Source organism: Oncorhynchus tshawytscha, unplaced genomic scaffold (assembly GCF_018296145.1).
Source record: "Oncorhynchus tshawytscha isolate Ot180627B unplaced genomic scaffold, Otsh_v2.0 Un_contig_766_pilon_pilon, whole genome shotgun sequence".
NCBI classification, from domain to species: domain Eukaryota; kingdom Metazoa; phylum Chordata; class Actinopteri; order Salmoniformes; family Salmonidae; genus Oncorhynchus; species Oncorhynchus tshawytscha.
In genome coordinates this window covers 52,526-73,507 of record NW_024609833.1, presented here as the reverse complement: position 1 = coordinate 73,507, position 20,982 = coordinate 52,526, and the positions used below count along the sequence as shown (strand labels likewise).

General features: G+C 40.8%; 1 long non-coding RNA gene across 1 annotated transcript; it reads left to right on the top strand.

Annotated features, from left to right (window-relative positions):
- The first annotated feature begins 10,219 nt into the window (after positions 1–10,219).
- Positions 10,220–20,528, top strand: LOC112218053. The gene is made up of 3 exons (XR_002948551.2): positions 10,220–10,303; positions 19,084–19,225; positions 19,515–20,528. It is a non-coding gene; the product is annotated as an uncharacterized LOC112218053 (long non-coding RNA).
- Positions 20,529–20,982: the final 454 nt, after the last annotated feature.

The window sequence follows — 20,982 nt, the reverse complement described above, 5'->3', positions numbered from 1 at the left end:
AAAGTCAAAGTCGAGTTGCAAGTCATAATTTTTGTGACTCGAGTCTGACTGCTTATTTCCATTGTGGTAATCTCTTGAAACAAGATGGCTAGGCAAGATTGAACAAGGTTAAACACAGTATGACAGCGAGATAATTAAACAAAACACTAATAAGAACATCTATCTGATCATTGCAGTTACTTCAAAGGGGTCATTCATATGGTCACAGAAGACATCAAACCGTTTTTTACTTTATTTTTAAAGCTGCCCAGAGAGGACGTCGTTTTTATGGGCAGAGGCAACTCATTCCACTCTCCAGTATACAAGAAAGTACCTTTCACAACATTACTCTTGAACCTGTATAAGCATACATTAGCAACACCTGATCTGGTGCCATGTATGTGTACATCCCTAAAACAGGGAAAGTAATCAGTTAGATATCTGACCACAGAACCATAAATAGTCCTGTAAACCAAAGCAGGTCTAATCTGATACACCCTAGCCTCAACAGGCAGCCAGTTGAGTTCCTGAAAGCAGCTCCTGCCTATGTGAGTACGTGGACTCACCTTCAATACTACCATGTCCACATACAACCATTAATGTCTAAACCGCTGGCAACAAAGGTGAGTGATTTAGACATTAATGGCTGTGTGTTGAGTTATTTTGAGGGGACAGCAAATTTACACTGTTATACAAGCTGTACACTCACTACTTTACATTGTAGCAAAGTGTCATTTCTTCAGTGTTGTCACATGAAAAGATATACTCAAATATTTACAAAAATGTGAGGGGTGTACTCACTTTTGTGATATACTGTATATACCCCAACCAGAAGCCATGGATTACAGGCAACATCCGCACTGAGCTAAATGCTAGAGTTGCCGCTTTCAAGCAGGACACTAATCTGGATGCTTATAAGAAATCCTGCTATGACCTCTGATGAGCCATCAAACAGAGAAATTGTCAATAAAGGACTAAGATCGAATCTTACTACACCGGGTCTGGTGTGGCAGGGCTTGCAAACTATCACAGATTACAAAGGGATACCCAACCGTGAGCTATTCCATTAACGCGAGCCTGCCATATGCTCTCTTCAAGGAGAGCAACACTGAACCATGCATGGGAGCACCAGTTGCTATGGATGACTGCGTGATCTCGCTCTCCATAGCCGATGTGAGTATGACCAGGTTAACATTCGCAAGGCGGCAGTGATAGATGGAATACCAGGACGCGTACACAGAACATGCACTGACCAGCTAGCAAGTGTTATCTCTGACATTTTCAAACTACAGACCTGCCCCGATCTGTAATAGCAACTTGTTTATATTCCCTGTGCCCAAGAACTCCAATATAAATTGCCTAAAGGACTATCGCTCAATAGCACATACATTTAAAGCCATGAAAAACCTTTGAAATGCTGGCTGGTCATGGCTCACATCAACATCATCATCCCGGACACCCTGGATCCACTCCAATTTTCATACCTCCCTAACAGATCCACAGATATTACACTCCACACTGCCCTCACCCACCTGTACAAAAGGAATACCTATGTACGAATGCTGTTCATTAACTACAGCTCAGCTTTCAACACCATATAGTAGTCCCCTCCAAGCTCATCACCAAACTCAGGACCCTGGGACTGAACACCTCCCTCTGCAACTGGGTTCTGGATTTCCTGACGTGGTGAGAGCTGGCAACAACAAATCTGCCATCAACACAGGGGTCCTTCAGGGGTGTGTGCTTAGTCCCCTTGTGTACTCCCCGTTCACCCACGACAGCGTGGCCGTGCACAACTCCAACACCCAAGTTCCAACACACAACACACATGTTCGCTGACGACACAGCGGTGGTAGGACTGATCACCGATGATGATGAGTCAGCCTATAGGGAGGAGATGAGAGACCTGGTAGTGTGGTGCCAGGACAACAACCTCTCCCTCAACCTCAACAAGACAAAGGAGCTGATCGTTTACTACAGGAAACGGAGGGACGAGCACCCCCTCATCCACATCAATGGGGCTGTAGTGAAGTGGGTCAAGAGTTCCTCTGTCTCCACATCACTAAGGAATTAACATGATTCACACACACCCACACAGTTGTGAAGAGGGCACGACAGCACCTCTTCCTCCTCAGGAGACTAAAAAGATTTGGCATATGGACCCACAGCTTCTCAAAAAGTTTTACAGTTGCACCATTGCGAGAATTTTGACTGGCATCACCACTTAGTATGGCAACCGCAAGGCACCTGACCGCAAGACGATACAGAGGGTGGTGAGTACTGCCCAGTACATGGGCAGCAGGTAGCCTAGTGGTTAGAGCATTGGGCCAGTAACTGAAAGGTTGCTAGATCGAATCCCCGAGCTGACAAGGTAAAACTCTGTTGTTCTGAACAAGGCAGTTAACCCACTCTTCCTAGGCTGTCTTTGTAAATAAGAATTTGTTCTTAACTGACTTGCCTAGTTAAACCAAGGTTAAATAAAAATGTAATACAAAAATCACTGGCCTCAAGCTCCCTGCCATCCAAGAGCTCTGTACCAGGTGGTGTCAGAACAAGGCCAAGAAAATCAGTGATGACTCCATTCCCCCAAGCCATGTACTGTTCTCACTGTTGGCAGTACCAGTACACCAAGTCTGGAACCAAGCCATAAGACTGCTGAATAGTGCATCACATGTCTACCCTGACTACCTGCCTATCTATCCTGCTGCCTAGTCACTTTACACCTACAGTATACGTACATAGCTACCTCAATTACTTCGTTATTTAAATGTTCAACTCTGCACTGTTGGAAAAGGACCCTAAGTAATTATTTCACTGTTGTTTACAAAGCATGTGAGAAATAAGACTTGATTTGACACACACACACACACAAAGGTTCGGCACTCAGTGTTTTTTGGCAGCTCGCTAGTTTATTATTGTCTTTAATGGAGTCGACAGGAGGTAGGCGGGGAGGGGGGAGGGGGAGTGTGCTGTTGTTTTGCGCACTTGCCTGTGATGTGGCCAGCTCTGTTTGGAGCCTTGTGAGAAAGGAAGCACCAGGAAGATCAATACATCCTCTGTGTACATTTCCAGCAGAGTGTGACGTGTGTGTGGGGAAGCCAGCTCCAGCCAAAGGATACTTTCCTTATTATGGATTTGACATGAACTTGGCCTTAGGCCCTCCACAATGTGATGGATGTATTATTTGATCTTCCTGTCTTTGTTAACCTCTTTGGGGCCTATTGGAGGCAAGTCCCCTCTCTCTCGCTGTGGACGAAGGGCCACGTCAGTACTCCTATGTTGGAGATGGTGGGATTTTATTAAGTATAATAATGGCTGTATTAATAGCTACTTCACAAGACTCTTTCACTCACCCACATAGGACACTTGGAATGGTCCCGGGCCGGCATTCTAGGCACATATGAGTCAACTTACTCCACAATACTTGATATGTTGATACACAAGGCTATGCATCGCTAAGGAGGAGAGAACTGAGCATTTTACCAACTGCCCGTTAGGGGTCTTGACATCTATTCTGCTTCTTTAATACTGCTCTTTATTCTCATCTGCGTCTTTATTGAGGAAGTAAAGAGTGTTTGTGTTGCGAAGGAGAGGTTGGAGGTCTTCTAAAAATACATAAATGGGCAATAGCCTGGGACAATGACACGGTAATATTCTTTAGATGTTTAAGACGTCAGAGATGTTGGACAGAATTCAGGCACTCTTTGTTCTAAAACATGGCACCAAATTTAGAACCCCAGGTTAAGTGGGTAGAGTGTCAACCCTGGGTCAGAAAGTGCTCACACCATACAATCCTGTCGACCAGGCAATAAAAATATAAACTCAGCAAAAAAAGAAACGTCTCACTGTCAACTCAGAAAGTGCTCACACCATACAATCCTGTCGACCAGGCAATAAAAATATAAACTCAGCAAAAAAAGAAACGTCTCACTGTCAACTGCGTTTCTTTTCAGTAAACTTAACATGTGTAAATATTTGTATGAACATAACAAGATTCAACAACTGAGACATAAACTGAACAAAGACATATGACGAACAGAAATAGAATAATGTGTCCCTGAACAAAGGGGGGGTCAAAATCAAAAGTAACAGTCAGTATCTGGTGCGGCCACCAGCTGCATTAAGTACCGCAGTGCATCTCCTCCTCATGGACTGCACCAGATTTGCCAGTTCTTGCTGTGAGATGTTACTCCACTCTTCCACCAAGGCACCTGCAAGTTCCCGGATATTTCTGGGGGGAATGGACCTAGCCTTCACCCTCTGATCCAACAGGTCCCAGACGTGCTCAATGAGATTTGTGCCAATAGGCAACGTTGTTGCTGTTGATGTCTGGTGAGGACCTGCCTTAAAACAGGCCTTCAAGCCCTCAGATTGTGTGTTCCTGGTGTAACTCGGGCAGTTGTTGTTTCCATTCTGTACCTGTCCCGCTGGTGGGATGTTCGATGTACAGATCCTGTGCAGGTGTTGTTACACGTGGTCCACCACTGCGAGGATGATCAGCTCTCCATCCTGTCTCCCTGTAGCGCTGTCTTAGGCATCTCACAGTACGGACATTGCAATTTATTGCCCTGGCCACATCTGCAGTCCTCATGCCTCCTTGCATCATGCCTAAGGCATGTTCACACAGGTGAGCAGGGACCCTGGGCATCTTTCTTTTGGTGTTTTTCAGAGTCAGTAGAAAGGCCTCTTTAGTGTCCTAAGTTTTCATAACTGTGACCTTAATTGCTTATAGTCTGTAAGCTGTTAGTGTCTTAACAAGCTTTCCACAGGTGCATGTTCATTAATTGTTTATGGTTCATTGAACACGCATGGGAAACTGTGTTTAAACCCTTTACAATGAAGATATGTGAAGTTATTTGGATTTTTACAAATTATCTTTGAAAGACAGGGTCCTGAAAAAGGGATGCTTCTTTTTTTGCTGAATTTAGGTCAGACTTTGGCATTGTTTTTTTCAGTAAAAGACAGCACTGCTTTAGTAATTTGCTTTATACGGGTCCACGGTCCTCTCAGAAGGTATGCATCAGTTCTGGGTTCAAATATTATTTCAAATAATTTCAAATAATTAAGCTGTGCTTGTAAGAGCTTGCATGTCGCAAATGTAATATCCCCAACCATCTGGCATCCCAGATAGGCTACAGGTAACGCTCAAAGTATTTCAAAGATTTCAAATAATACTTGAACCCAGGTCTGGTATGTGTGTTTCATACTAGAAAGGTCCTCGATGCGATCCTGAGGCCTTGTTTGCATCACTTGAGCTCAATGCTTCAAAAAACAAATGCTAGAGTGGACGCCCAATGTGGTGTTCAATGTAGCCTCACCCCGGCAATGTTTCAGTTCCTGTGACCTGCCATGCCCGTGAACCAGTACCACCCACCGCTCAGATTATCTTTCCATGTTCTTTCAGAGATGAAACTCTGTGGAAAAGAGGGGGGAAAAGTGGAGTATATAAAAAATGCAATTGACTTTAATAACTTATGAATTGGGATACCATGGTTGGTGCATTGACAGCAATGACACTTGTGTCATAAAGGAGAGATCTCTTGCCATTTTTATGACCTAGTATAAAAATGTATTTATTTAGTCATTTAAGAGAAAGGCGCCTAAGTTGTCAAGTGAACCAGATGTAGATAAGATAACTTGAAAAAACTATATACAATAGATGCCCCTTCTCCATATATCCTTTGAGTCCTTATTATTGGACTTGTTTTGTTTTTGGGGAGTCTTGAGCTCTTGGCCTCTTTTGGCCTTGAAAGAGGAAAGCTTGTCTCTCTACCAGTCAAGCGGGCAGTCTGGTGTCTGCTGCTCTGCACTGCTGCAATGGTTCCATCCTCCTTTGGCTGTGGCAAGTGTCCACAGCCCCAGCCTGGCCTCTCTGGCCTTGCAGTATATCACTCCAACCTAAAGGCCTTAACCTTCCCTTCAGCCCATCCTACACAAAGCTCTACTGGATGAATGTTCTCCTTCAAAAATACCCCCAAAAAACACCAAGTGCTGGGCAGGAGTGACCTGACCCAGAGTTTTGAGGACTCCAAGCCAGACATGGCCCTTCAGAAGCCTTACTGACTCTCCAAAGACTTTAAATATGGAGTCTCGTCTCCACATAAGCCGTACACAACTGACTGAACCGACCGCTAACGACACCAGATATAGGTCGCTACTTGCTAAAAGCCATGTGGACATTCTTTATTGTATGCTCTTCGTGCCCCAAAAACAAATCCGCTGCCCGAACTTCTGACATAACAAGATAATCACACATTTCTGGCCGACGGGCCATTTGAATTATAAAGTGATTTGTGGGAGAAAAAATAGAAGAAAATAAAAAAGTATTGTCCACGGAACGGCCACAGGGCTCTTCCACTATTCCAGTGAATTCTGGGATGGTAGTAAATTAGTATGTGCCCTTTTTTTCTTTTCTCTCTCTATTCCCCCAATGATCCATTATATGACAGTAAATTGGGGCCTGGAGTTGAGGGGTCCCCAACGATGTGCTCCCTCCCCCCTGCACCCCCTTTCGTCAGGATACAAGAGATTTGTGTGCAGAGCTCTACTCAACCTCTGATGTCAAAGATGACTTAATCCAGGGTTTACAACAGGCCTTAAACACAGCTTGCAGATCCTGAATGGAGAGAAAAAATGAAAGATTGGAGAGATATAATTGTCTTCTTACAACCCCAAAAGGTATTTTCTCTACACATCCTCAAATATGCTCCTTATGATTTATCATATAGCGCATAGTAGGGATTTAAACCCAAAGCATTGACTAAACTTACATTATACTTTAATTTAGCATTAGAATGTATGGTCCCATCTAGGTTCAAAATCTTTCTCTCAAAATTCATTCAATTTCAATTTTAATTAATCTATTTAAAATATCATTCTGATGGATAAGGGTGGTGCACGTACAAGAAGGCAATGTACCATTTCTGTTGACTCTTTTTCTCAGAGTGAAAAAAGTATTTGGCCCATATTTCTATTGCCCTATACTCAATTTAACTTTACTAAAAGCCTCCTGGTTGGTAGTCCTCCCCTGCAAGCTCAACCTTCCGACCCGAGGTCCCAGTCCCTGGAGAATGCTAGATTAGCTAGGTTAGAGATGAGATAGTGGCAAATAACCAGTGGCAAATAACCAGCACTCCTTTACCTTACAGTCCTAGCGCCCACAGACCATGGGGTTGGGGTTCTATGACTGATAAGAGGGTGGTTTGGATGAGGAAAGGAAGCCACCCCCCCAAAAAAGGAGACATTGGAAGCAGGAAACACGCTATCCATTTCATACCCCCTTCCATTTACCATGCCACCTGTTGGACATGATCATTACCAAGGAGCTGTGGGGCAAAGGAGAGGGCTGAGCTGGCCATTTATATAAACAAACCCCGGACAAAACTGTCTAATTATCCCCCACGGCCCCCAGTCCCTGGACCACAGGCCCCCTTAGGCCCCCAGCTCTCTCCTCACGGATCCAGCCCCATTTGCTGGCCTGGCCCAGGGCCAAAACTGCAGGCTGGTATCTGTAAGCAGTCTGAGCACATCCTAATGACAGCTCTCTTTTAATCCCCAGGCTGTATAATTGCCCGGGGTAGCTTACAGATGGTCTGTGGGCGCTAGTCCAGGTCAGTCATAAGGAGGGTCAAGGCGAGGCTTACGTGAACATTACGACGTATGTGGGCCGAAATAAAAAAGGCTGCATCATTTACAAATGGTGAGGGCTTGTGTTGTAGTAGCGCTGTCTTGATCCGAACAAGCGGTGGATCTCGGAATGTTTGACGTACCACGGGCAAGGTGAAAATACATGGTGTCTAAAGTGTCCGTGCACTTCTTCAAGGATGCCTTGTGACACTGACACAACTAGTTCAAAATTGTCAGTGGTCAGTTGCGCGGTAGCGTTTGGAATTCTTTGAGTGAGTCTAATACTACTTTGCATGTGGCTGAAGTCTGAGTTAATTGGCCACCTGTGAGGAAATCTTTGACATTGAGGACCTGTCTTGATGGGTCATTGCTAGAGAGCAAATGAAAAATGTGCACCTGTGCAAAACTCAAGAGATTTCAATTAATCGTAAAACCATAACAGTTTTAGGTAGGATTAGCTATAGAAAATACTTTACAGTTCAAAGCCAAAATACCACATAGTACAGTTACAATGAATAGGACATCTAAAACATCCAGGAAACTTCGTACTAAGCATCTGCACATCTGTCCCATTTACTCACTACAACTGCTTTGTCAGGGAATTATCAGGTTTGTCCACCACTGAACCAGGGCAGATAATTCCCCCACCCACCTTCCTAAACCTGCTATTTGCTATTGGGGGGGTGGCACATTCCCCTGGGTTGGGGCATTAAGGTCTTAATTAGGACGCAAGGGGAAAGATTCAACGGGGGAGGGGGGGGGGGCTGCGAGGGGAAACTCGAGACGATCATCTTCCCCAGTTCAAGGCTAATTGCTGAAAGGGATCTGACATGGAATGGCATCAGGAGACAGGGAGAGCATCATAAGTTATTGATGTGAGGCCATGTCTAAATACTATATAATTTTGAACATCTTGATATTATAGCTCATCATACAGACAGGGTTCATATGGTACATCTCCAGGACACGAAGCCATTCATTCTAATGAGGCTCATTTACATGCCTAAATATCTAATTTGATGTTTATTCTTCATATCGAAATAGCCAAAGCATATCAATTAGGTGGCTACTAATGCGTAGGCCAAACATTCTGATAATGTTAACAGGGCTGAAAATATAGGCCAGCGCTCGGGCCTATGCTGCCTCAATATATATTTTTCCTACCAATGATGTGTAGTCTACAATCGTCAAATATTGCTTTTATCAGTTGACAAATTAAATCATTTGTTTGAAACTTTCAACACAATATCCCTTACTGAAAACGGCAGTTTGCATCATCTCCTGGAGGTTTTGCCGCCACTGCTGGGTAATCACAGGTGACCTGCACGAGTGCCAGCTGAGGTGTGTTGGAACTGGGAAATCCACCAACGACGAGCAGGTAAATCAATATGTACATCCACTAAAAAATACTATCATTATTTACCAGTAACGTCATTGACTGTTTATTACGAGGGGCTTATTACGAGGGGCTTCTGCTTCTGTTTCCATGCAAAACCTACCTGAATGACTGTAGATAATGTTGTCTACTTTTTGTGTTACAGACAGGGGTGTCACAAATTGTGTAGCATTTTCGTTCTTCGTGTCCAAAGAATATAATAGCAACTATCGGTAACACTTTATTTGGATAGTCCATCTGTAGATTCACTAACATTTCAACGATATCTACTAACCCTAACCTTAAGCCTTACCCTAACCCTTATTGTAAACTTAACCCTAACCGCAACCTTAGCAAGCAGTTGCTTATCAACAGATAGATTGTTTGTTTATAGTATTACCATCTGTAGAGCATCTACAGAGCATCTACAGATGGACTATCTGGACTATCCAACTAAAGTGTGACCCAACTTTCAATACGCAGCTTACTCTACTGTAGGTCTATGCTGCAGATTTTCTCTAGTATCCAATGTGGCTGCAAATAGGCGTTACAACTGTGAACATAAACAATTACAAATGCCATACATACTTCACAACAATTAAAGTGCACTTAGTCAAGGGAATTATAACAGCTGCAAAGAGCAAATATCTTTGATGGGGTAAGATTGTGTTTCCCAAACACATATTGCTGTGATTATCAGGAAGGCTGTGTTTATAGGAATGCATTCTATTGATTTAAGTTTACTTGGCTACAAAATAACTCTATATTCAGGAATTCTAGAGACAGTTTGAAGTTATTAATGATGACGAGTAAGTTGCTGGCTACAAAGATGAGGATATTACTGCTGCTGATTGTCATAATTATTCCACACATAAAGAAGTACAGTATAGATAATGACCACAAAGTGAAATAAAGCCATTCCAGTTAATAATCCAGTTAATACCATGATCATGTCCTCCAGCATGACTCATTCTCAACACATCTGTTTCTGGATAAATTACCAGATTTGTGTGAACAAAGGAGGAACGCAGCGCTGCTGTTCAAAAGATCATCAGAAATGATTCCCTTGGCAGGAGTCTCTATACAAGACCTTTTGAGGGTAGTTTAATGCAAGCCTGATGCAATAAAAAGATCAGTGTTTTTCACAAACTTTTATAGACCTCTGTTCAATCAATGTAATTAAAATAAGACATCCTCTCTTTTTTCTTTGACTATTAGATCTTTGCTTTGCCTTACAATGAGAGACAACACATTGCGTTGAACGGAGCAGGCACGAGCAGGCCACCACAAGGATATCCCCTCCTTCCAGCTTTCTTTATCACAGTAAGTCTTTTTTTGATGATTATAAATGATTTGCCAGCCTGCTCAAAACATCAAAATGTCAGCTCGTTCATCTCCCAAGTAAAAGAGTGATCCCCAGCTTTTGAAGCAGTTATATGTGAATGGGGGTAAAACCCTTATACAATTTCCACTTGAAATAGGAAGACAGGGTCTTCGGGGAGACACTAAATTGAAACTAAGGCTGTGCCTGATGGACCACAGGATATGCCTGCAAATTTAGACATATCAAAATGGCGAAAAAGTCTGTTAGTGCCCATTCATATAAACTGAATGGCTTGTAATGTTCTCAGTTCCTTGGAGGATACTTGCAAGGTTGAGAAAAGACTGCAGGAAGAGCAGAATGGTTTTGACATAACTTTATTTTAGTGCGCTACAGGTTTTCTCTCCTCCCCGCGGTTTAATGTTATATTCCACTGGGTCCCGGAAGACAGCAGCCCAGTAAATCCCTACTGCTCGACTTTAAAGGAAACACTATCTGAAGACAGGTGAAAAACAGAAAGAAAAATACACCCAGCCCCTCTTGCCCAATGCATTCCCCTCTCTAGAGAGTCATCATCTTCCAGCCCTTCAAAATAATGGCTCGGGCCCGAGGTTTAAATTTAGCCAGAGAGCAAATTATAATGATAAAATAATATCGACTCACTTTTGAAACTGTAATTCATTTGATTAAAAAGTTACACTTACATATTGCAGGTGGCCTTCGTGTGCTTTTTGGTTAAGCGTGATTTTATGTAAGGGGGTATCTGGTTTTGGTTTTCAGGCCCCAATTGCAACTATTAGTGTGGACTAGGTCCCGCTTGGGGGGGATCTCCTTGCTGGAAGTGGGAGTGTTTGAAACCACACAGGAGATGCTCTAGAGGGGGACGAATTAGGAAGTCTTCACTTAGCTGGCCGTAATGAAGTCAGCCGATGTGCACTGCTGTAAGGTTTAACATTTTCCCTTTTTTATTGGAGGAAGGAGGTTAGGGGTTGAAAAGTAAACAATGAGAAGGTCTGCAGCCACGTCAACTGCTCCCCACGCGCTTCAAAGGACCTTCCACATGTTTTCGAGATTTGAAGCAAAACTGAGCTATTGCTGTTTCAAGAGCGCCTTGTTGTTGATGTTTTTTTTCCTTCTGTTTGTTTAATTCCCAGCTTCTCTTTCCCCCATGTGCTCTAGTGTGTTTCTGCCGCTCTGAAATCTGTTAATTTGCATTTTCCAAATGTATAGCTTTTAGATGGTTATCAGGATCAGGGGAGTGTCGTGTTGTGGGGGAGTGAAGACATCAACCATCTGGTAACCCTAAGTGTTTGTTGTTGTAAGATAAATAGAAGTGTACTGGCTTGTCAATGGTATCCCAAACACCACTGAGTGCTTTGTGGGCTCATCAGACACTTCATCTTACGGTACAATAAATAGATAAAACATAGGATCCTTTACGTGCCCCATTTTTCCTTCCAATATTATTCCATGATGATTATTTGTAAATTATTAGGGTGTTAACCTTCAAATTGCTCAAGTTGAATCATATCAATCAATCAAACTGCTCAAGTTGAATCATATCAATCAATATACCGATATCAAGCTGTTGGCCATATTTAGGTATTTTCTCTATGATGTTAATCAATTAATGCAGTCACTAAAATCGTCTTGACATACAATTTTAAGGCTGCTAACCTCATTGTAAAAACATTATCAGCTAACTCCGCCCCTAGCACAACCTAGGAACTGTGTACAAAGAGGCCAAATCTAGTGTACTGCACAGGCTCTGGCTTTACTTTACCACAAGCATGGTACAGCTACATTAATAGAATAGTTTCATTGTTACCTTGCTATGATTTGTTAAGCCGTAAACTCATTATTCTTTACTTAAAGGTAATCAACGATTCTCTCTGGGCCAGACATTACAGGACACAATATTTATGTATTTGCTCTAATCATCGCGGTTCATTTATTTTAAGACTATTGAAATAAACTGACGAGAGTATTACCAGCTGGCTAATAGAAGAGGAATGAGAAAAACAGCTAGCATGCAAACGATATGGCAACAGTTAGTTGCCATGGTGCGCACTGTCCATGAGGCATTTCAAAACAAACATAATTGACGGGAGCAACTACACTGAGGAGTTCTGGATTGACTGCAACATCTGCTTGGATCTGCAAACGAAGCTTCAGGACGATGTTTCATCTAAATCACAATGAAGTGAGATTAGTCAATTATAGATACTACAATAAAGTATCTTGGACCTGCAGATTATTTAAACAAAACCAAATGCATGGATTCAAACAGGTAGTAGAGGAATAAAATGTTTTTAGCAAGTACGTATGAGACATATACTTGGATTTTTTTTTATTACACCGTAAAAAAATGTATTTGTTTCAACTAATTATTATTAAGTAACTGGTTGCACAGCCTTTTATTAGTTTACTCAACTTTTCGTTCCAAGTGTCACCTGAACTAAACACATTTAGTTGGCCCAAACTTAGCTCCATCTTGAAAACTTTGGCAAGAATTCTGTGAATTTAAAACGATATTTGCTCAACGTGTCTCATATGTTCATTCATGTTCATTATTTTTTACAACTTAACTAAGAAAGGCTGTGCAAACAAACACTGCTTTCAACTTACATATTTGACACAAATAATTATATTGTACATGATCATTAATGCAGTAATTATTGTTCAACATGTCCTCACCTGGGATTTGAACTTACCTCTTGTTTCATGGTATTCTGCACTTCCTGCTCTGCCACCATGTCTGTGTCAATTATCAGTTAATCTGACTATTCTCTCTTCATTTATTTATTTCAGCAAGTTTTTGTTTTTCCTCTATAGTTAATGTATAAATGAACATGCACAACAATGCAATCATGTATGTCAACGTGTGTCAAATATGTACAGTGCCTTCAAAAAGTATTTGACTTTTTCCACATTTTGCTGTGTTACAGCCTGAATTTAAAATTGATTAAATTTAGATTTTGTGTCATTGGCCTACACACAATACCCCATAATGTCAAAGTGGAATTATGTTTTTATAAATTGTACAAATTAATAACAAATGATAAGCTCAAATGTAATAAGTACTCAAGTATTCAATCCCTTTGTTATGGCAAGCCTAAATAAGTTCAGTAAGTAAAAAATTGGCTCAACATGTCACAAAATAAGTTGCATAGACTCAATAAAAGTGTTTAACATGATTTTTGAAGGACTCCCTCATCTTTGTACCCTACTCATACAATTATATGTAAGGTCCCTCAGTTGAGCAGTGAATTTCAAACACATTTAACAACAAAGATCAGGGAGGTTTTCCAATGCCTCGCAAAGAAGGAACCTATTGGTAAATGTTCATATTTTCTATAATGGTGGTGGCTGCATCATAGGGAGTTTTTGGATAAAAATAAACAATATTTAGCTATAAGCACAGGCAAAATTCTAGAGAAAAACTTGGTTCAGTCTGATACAGACACTGGGAGAAAAATGTACCTTTCAGTAGTACAATAACCCAAAACACAATGCCAAATATACACTGCTTACCAAGTTGCTTAAAAATATTATATTGAATGTTAACGAGTGTCCTGGTTACAGTTTTGACTAAAATCAGCTTGAAAATCTATGGCAAGACTTGAAAATGTCTGTCTAGCATTGATCAACTACCAACCTGACAGAGCTTGAAGAATAAAAAAATAACATGTGCAAATATTGTACAATCCAGGTGTGCAAAGCTTAGAGACTTACCCAGAAATAATCACAGCTGTAATCACAGCCAAAGCTGATTCAACATGTATTGACTCTGGGGTGTAAATTCTTATTCAAATTTGATATTTCTGTGTTTATTTTTCAATCTGTAAAAATGTCTAAAAACATGTTTACACTTTGTCATTATGGGCTATTGTGTGTAGATGGGTGAGAAAAAACAAACAATTTAATCCATTTTGAATTTAGGATGTAACACAACAAAATCTGGACTAAGTCAAAGGGTATGAACACTTTCTGAAGGCACTGTAAGATAAAATATTTTATGTTTAAAGCACTGTGTTCAAAGCCTTTTTTTTGGTAAGATGCCTAAATAATAATTTCTAATTGAATGATGAAATTAGACAATTTGAGCAACACATAATTTTTAGATGACTGAATTTTGGCCTACGTTTGGAGAACATTTTGGGCCAACTAAAAAACAACTAGACATTTTTTTTACTGTGTAGTGGGGCTTGCGAAGCAAGAGTCCTCACCATAAATCTTTTACATATTTCTAACTTATTAGTATTATTCTTCAGCACACTAATCCTTTTACGCATTTAAGCTAGAAATGCCTTTCAAACTTTAACAAGTGTAGACTGGTCTCGATTGAGTTGCTTAAATTCACCTTTTTAATATATTTTATACTTTTAAGTGTTAACCTTTTTGTCTGTCTTTTTGTCCTCCATCCACTTTCAATGGATTTCCTCAGCATTCTAAAGGTCCATTTGTGATATCATCACTCCCAACATTTTATTCTATTCATGTAACCTTTGACAGAAATCAGCTACTTTGACCACTTTCCCAACAATTTAGGCAAGAGATTGGAGGTTATGACATCTAGGTCTTCTTCCCTGCAGTGGAAGCTGGTGGAAAGAGCTATTGGAGGACAGGCTTATTTTAATGGCTGGAATGGAATAAATTGAAAGATATCAAACATATAGAAACCACATTTGTTATTCCATTCAATTTATTCCATTCCAGCCATTACAATGAGCCCGTCCTCCTATAGCTCCTCTTACCAGCCTCCACTGCTTCCAAGCTATTGAAATCTGTAATCAGAACAGAATTATCTGGTACCAAACAACATTGCAGCTGTTTTAGTAACCGCATAAACAAAACAAAAATGTATGTTTAGAAACAACTGCCATTTTGACCACTCCCCCTAATACGAGCATGTGAAATCTTTGTCTACTTCTCTGCTATTTTAATCTGAAGTCATAAAAAAATATTCTACCTATCAAAAGTCAGTTGTTTATTAGAGTTTAGAGTGATAAAAAATAGCTAGCCAGTTTCAGTACTCTCCCATGTCCATTTCTATGAATAGTCAATTGCAGAACCACCATTTATTTTCTCTCGTTTCAACACAGTTTGCAATTTTTGACAGCCCACAACAACCAGAAATAGGATTTTAGCAAAGCTTTAAAAATTCTTAAGGCTAGGGGGCACTATTTTCACATCCGGATGAAAAGTGTGCCCAAAGTAAACTGCCTGCTACTCAGTTCCAGAAGCTAGGTATGCATATTATTAGTATATTTGGATAGAAAACACTCTGAAGTTTCTGTTTGAATGATGTCTGTGAGTATAACAGAACTTTTTGGCAGGCGAAACCCCGAGAACAAACCATCCAGGAATTGTTTTTTTGAGGGCACTCTTTTCAATGGGTTTTCATTGGGAAGGCAGTTGCATGCAGTTCCTATCACTTCCACTGGATGTCAACAGTCTTTAGAAATTGGTTGATGTTTTTCCTTTGAGAAATTAAGCAGCAGCCCTGTTCAGAAAAAGGGTCAAATGAAGTGTGCTGTTTGATAGAGGAGCGTGACCTGAAAAGCACGCTCCTCTCCGCAGTTTATTACGTCTTAAATTGTATTGATTATTTACGTTTAAAAATACTTAAAGTTGGATTAGGAAAGTTGTTTGAAATGTTTGGATCAGGTTTACAGGTAACTAATTAGATAATGTGTAGTCATATTGCGCGAGTTGGAACCGGTGTATTTTCTGAATCATACACCCCAAATAAATGGACATTTTGGATATATAACGACCGAATTTATCGAACAAAAGGACCATTTGTGATGTTTAATGGACATATTGGAGTGCCAACTGAAGAAGATCTTCAAAGGTAAGGCATGCATTATGTTATTTCTGACTCTTGTGTTGTGCCTGGCGGGTTGAATTATGATTTTCATGTGTATGTTTGATGGGGTGCTGTCCTCAGATAATAGCATGGTTGGCTTTCGCCGTAAAGCCTTTTTGAAATCTGTCACTGTGGCTGGATTAACAAGAAGTTCATCTTTAAACCGGTATATAACACGTGTATGATTTATGAATTATTATTATGAGTATTTCTGTTATTGAATCTGGCGCACTGCTATTTCACTGGGTGTTGTCAAATCAATCCCGTTAACGGGATTGGCACGCGAAGGGATCACTAAGAGGCTTTAGAGGCCTATGTTACCTAGTTAGCACACCACCCTGCATCCCACTGCTGGCGTACCACTGAAGCTAGGAAGTGTTGATCATGGTCGATCTCTAGAAAGTGTTGTTGGAGGGCCAGTAGGAGGCAATCGTTCTTCTGGTCCAGAAAGTAGCCCAATGTCCCAGGGCAGTGATTGGGGACATTGCTCTGTGTAGGATGCTGTCTTTCAGATGGAATGTTAAATGGGTGTCCTGACTCTCTGTGGTCACTAAAGATCCCATGGCACTTCTTGAAAGATTAGGGGTGTTAACCCTGGTGTGCTGGCTAAATTCCAATCTGGCCTTCACACACCATCATGGCCACCTAATCATCCCCAGCTTCCAATTGGATCATCCCTCTCCCCTGTTACTGTTCCCCAGGTTGTTGCTGTAAATGAGAATGTGTTCTCAGTCAGCTTACCTGGTAAAATAAGGGTTAAAGCTATATAGTATCAGTGTCTTTCAGCTGTTGGATTATTACTGCATTGTCGGAACTAGAAGCACAAGCATTTCGCTACACTCGCATTAACATCTGCTAACCATGTGTATGTGACAAATAAAATTTGATTTGATTTGATTTGGATGCTTCTCATATCTCTGGTTAGTTGCCTGGCCTAGCGTAGCTAGCCAGCTATCACACACTTACTATACACATTCAATGTCGACTATGTAAACTTAATGTGCCCACACAGCTAAGGTTCCCGAGCATGCAACCAATTTCAAAACTGACTTTTGGGCTAACGTTACTAGGCAGGCTACCCATAGAGAGACACAGTTTATTATAGGGTTAGTTGACAGTCCTGATTTGGTTAGTGTAGCTAGTGAGCTCATTGGTTAACCAGCAGCAACCAGCAGCCAGCCAACTTTAGCCAATGAGATAGCTAGCTAGCTAATATAACATATTCCACACCTCCTCCACCATTGGTTTGATCGGTAAGACAGTAGTGTTACTAGATAACGTTAGTGTTAGTGTTAACTTAGTAGCTGGCTAGCTATAATAGCTAATGATAACTAGCAAGCTATTATCTTCCTCTCTAACTAAATGAACGTTAGCTAGGTAGCTAAGGTCTGACTGTAATGCCCATAATGTAACTAAATAACTAACTAACTAGCTAGAATGACCTGTGGGTTTAGGTAGCTAGCGAGTTAGCTGATGAACGATGAGTAACATTAGATAGCTTGCTTGTTCATGTTATCTGTAACTAACGTTAGCTAGCTAGCTAAATTGATTTGACTTGTAGATTGAGTAACATATATGGCTGTTATCGTTCTACTTTTCCCTGTCATATTTATATTATTGTTGTTATCTTGAGCAGTGTCATCCTCACAGTCTGTGTGTGTGTGGACCTTGACAACAGATCAGAACACTACATACTTGAGTAAAAGTAAAGATCCTTTAATAGAAATTGACTCAAGTAAAAGTGAGTCACCCAGTAAAATACTACATGAGAAAAAGTTTAAGTATTTGGTTTTAACTATACTAAGAATCAAAAGTAAATGTAATTGCGAGAATATACGTGTCAAAAGTAAAAGTAGAAATAATTTCAAATTCCTTATATGAAGCAAACTAGATGGGATAAAAAAAATGTTTTTAATGACGGATAGCCAGGGACACGCTCCAACACTTAGACATAATTTACAAATGAAGTGTGTGTTTAGTGAGTGTCAGATCAGAGGCAGTAGGGATGACCAGGGACGTTCACCTGATAAATGTGTTAATTAGACAATTTTCTTGTCCTTCTGAGCATTCAAAATGTAATGAATACTATTGGGTGTCAATGAAAATGTATGGAGTAAAAAGTACATAATTTTCTTTAGGAATGTAGTGAAGTAGATGTAATAGTTGTCAAAAATGTAAAGTAAATTACAGATACTCTAAAAAACGAAGTAATACTTTCAAGGTTTTTTACATAATTACTTTACACCACTGAGCACACACACACACGACACACACCTGGATACCCAACCCTTAAATCTGAACATCTTTCGGTGTCTTTCAGCATTCATGATCCCCTTCCTCTCATGTGTGTCAGCTGAAATGTCATAAACATTACCAGAATGTAAGTCAACAGGCTGTGATTTACAGTGATTGACATACACTTAATCGTATATAGATTACCATAGTAGTAATAGAGGTTCTGTAATGCCCGGGGTGTAGTGGAGGAAGAAGTAAGGCGCAGGAAACAGAGAGTTCAGTGTAGCGATACGTTTAATTCACCACATAGGTGAAACTGACACCAATGCCCCAAAACACGGGGAACTAAACAGTCCAGAAAATACACACATACACGGACAACCGTGACCTACAGTCGTGCACAAATGTACACTGAGAATAATCCTGCACACCCAGTAGGGCGGGCCGGCTGGATAATAAAGACCCACCAATAAACCTAATTAAACACAGGTGTTACTAATAAACAGACAAGGGGGAAAAAAAGGATCAGTGGCAGCTAATAGGCCGGTGACGACGAGCGCCGAGCGCCACCCGAACAGGAAGGGGAGCCACCTTCGGTAGGAGTCGTGACAGGTTCACTTATTTTTGTTTCAGACCTTCTTTAAACTTGTTGTTCTGTCTTTCCTCCTCTCACAGTGGCTGCAGTAGAAGATTGTGTTCTTGCCAGACTGCTCATCCATGACCAAGCAGTGTACAGAGTGGGCAGATACAGCTCAACCGTGCTGCCACTGAAATGTTTGTTTTGTGCAAGGGTTCAAAATATTCTTCTCTATTAAAGGTACAATCTGTGATTGCCTCATACATTATGGGGGATTTTAAAATGAAGGATTCATAGCCATTCATCCTGAAAGAATATACTAGCTTAGTTAATTTGTAAAGAAGTTATTTCTTTCCATTCTTTTCAAACAACGTATTCTTCAATAAAATGTCAAATAAAATGTTTTAAAGTGTACAAATTATGTTTATCTTGAGGATAGGTTTTCTCTCCGTGTTATAATATATTGCTCTGTTAAATGTTGGTCTGCACTATAGTAAGTCCAAAAAAACTATTTTGTGTGTTTCCACAGAGTGAGTTGTAGTTCCCACCGAATTGTGCCTTGCAGTGACACAGCTGTAATACCATCCAGGCCAAAGAGTATGCAGAGTCCACAGATCCAACTCACTGGCTCCCTGTCTACCACCGCATTGACTACATGATCCTCCTTCTAACTTACAAAACTCATCACTACCTCCCCCCGTCCCTACGTCTCTGACCTTCTCCGCTACCAACCCACACCTCATTCCGTTCCACCACAGCAGGCCACCTTGTGGTTCCCAGATCCACGCTCCAGAGCTTCGCCTACAGGACTTTCTCCAGGTTTGCTTCAAGGATCTGGAACTCCCTCCCTCCAGCCACCTGTAACTCTTGAGTCCATCACCATCTTTAAGTTCCTCCTAAAGCCCCACCTCTTCACCATGGCCTAACCTTAAGCCCTGCCCACTACAACCCCTGGTTCAGAGTCCCGTTTGTCAACTTTGACCGTCTCCGGAGAATCACCACCTTCAACATCAACCTCTAACATTTTCAAAAGCGACAACCACTAACAACAATTAGCAATCTGTTGACTGTGTGAAGATGTGATGATATGCTTGACTCAGATTACTTATTATTTTTGAGCTCCATTGGCACTTTCAAGTTTAATGTGGTGATTCTTTGGAGACCGTCCAGGTTAGCAGCATCAATGTTCTTGTCTTTCTCCCTCAGAGGGACATCTTTCTCCTTCCTGATGCCGGTGCTGTCCTGTAAAGGAGAGAGAGGGGGGAGATGTTAGAGAGACAACTAAAATAATGTCTCATCAAATGTTAGAAATTAACACAGTGCCCAGTAACGATTGTCTTTCAAGTTTCAATACCTACCTTAATAATGATCAATAAATTGCAAGTCTGTTTGTCATTAAATAATTTGTCATTCTTCCTTTATCTCAAGGTATAATAGTGCATTGTTGAACAGAAGTGTCATACATTACAGCATATCCTCTTGGCAAACATGGGCAGAAGTGCTCTGAGGGAAAGGCTTTCCCCTTTCCGGCCATTTGGTCTCTTTTCCCACTGATCCCCCTCCAGCCCAGAGAGGACTTCAAGAACATCGCAATGTCATCCAAATGCGTTGTGATAGTTTGCACATCGAGTAGGAGAGTGTATAAACGTTTATTAGGCTAGTCTGAGTGTAATTACTTGTGATGAAATATGTGATCTAACTGCCCCACAATCCAAAGTAATAAGGTTTATATACAGTACCAGTCAAACATTTGGACACACTTACAAATTCCAGGGTTTTTCTTTATTTTTTATTATTTTCTACATTGTAGAATAATAGTGAAGAAAATCAAAACTATGAAATTACACATGGAATCATGTAGTAACCAAAAACATGTTAAACAAATCAAAATATATTTTATATTTGAGATTCTTCAAAGTAGCCACACTTTGCCTTGACAAAATTTGATTTGATTTGATTTGCCTTGACAGCTTTGCACACTCTTGGCATTATCTCAA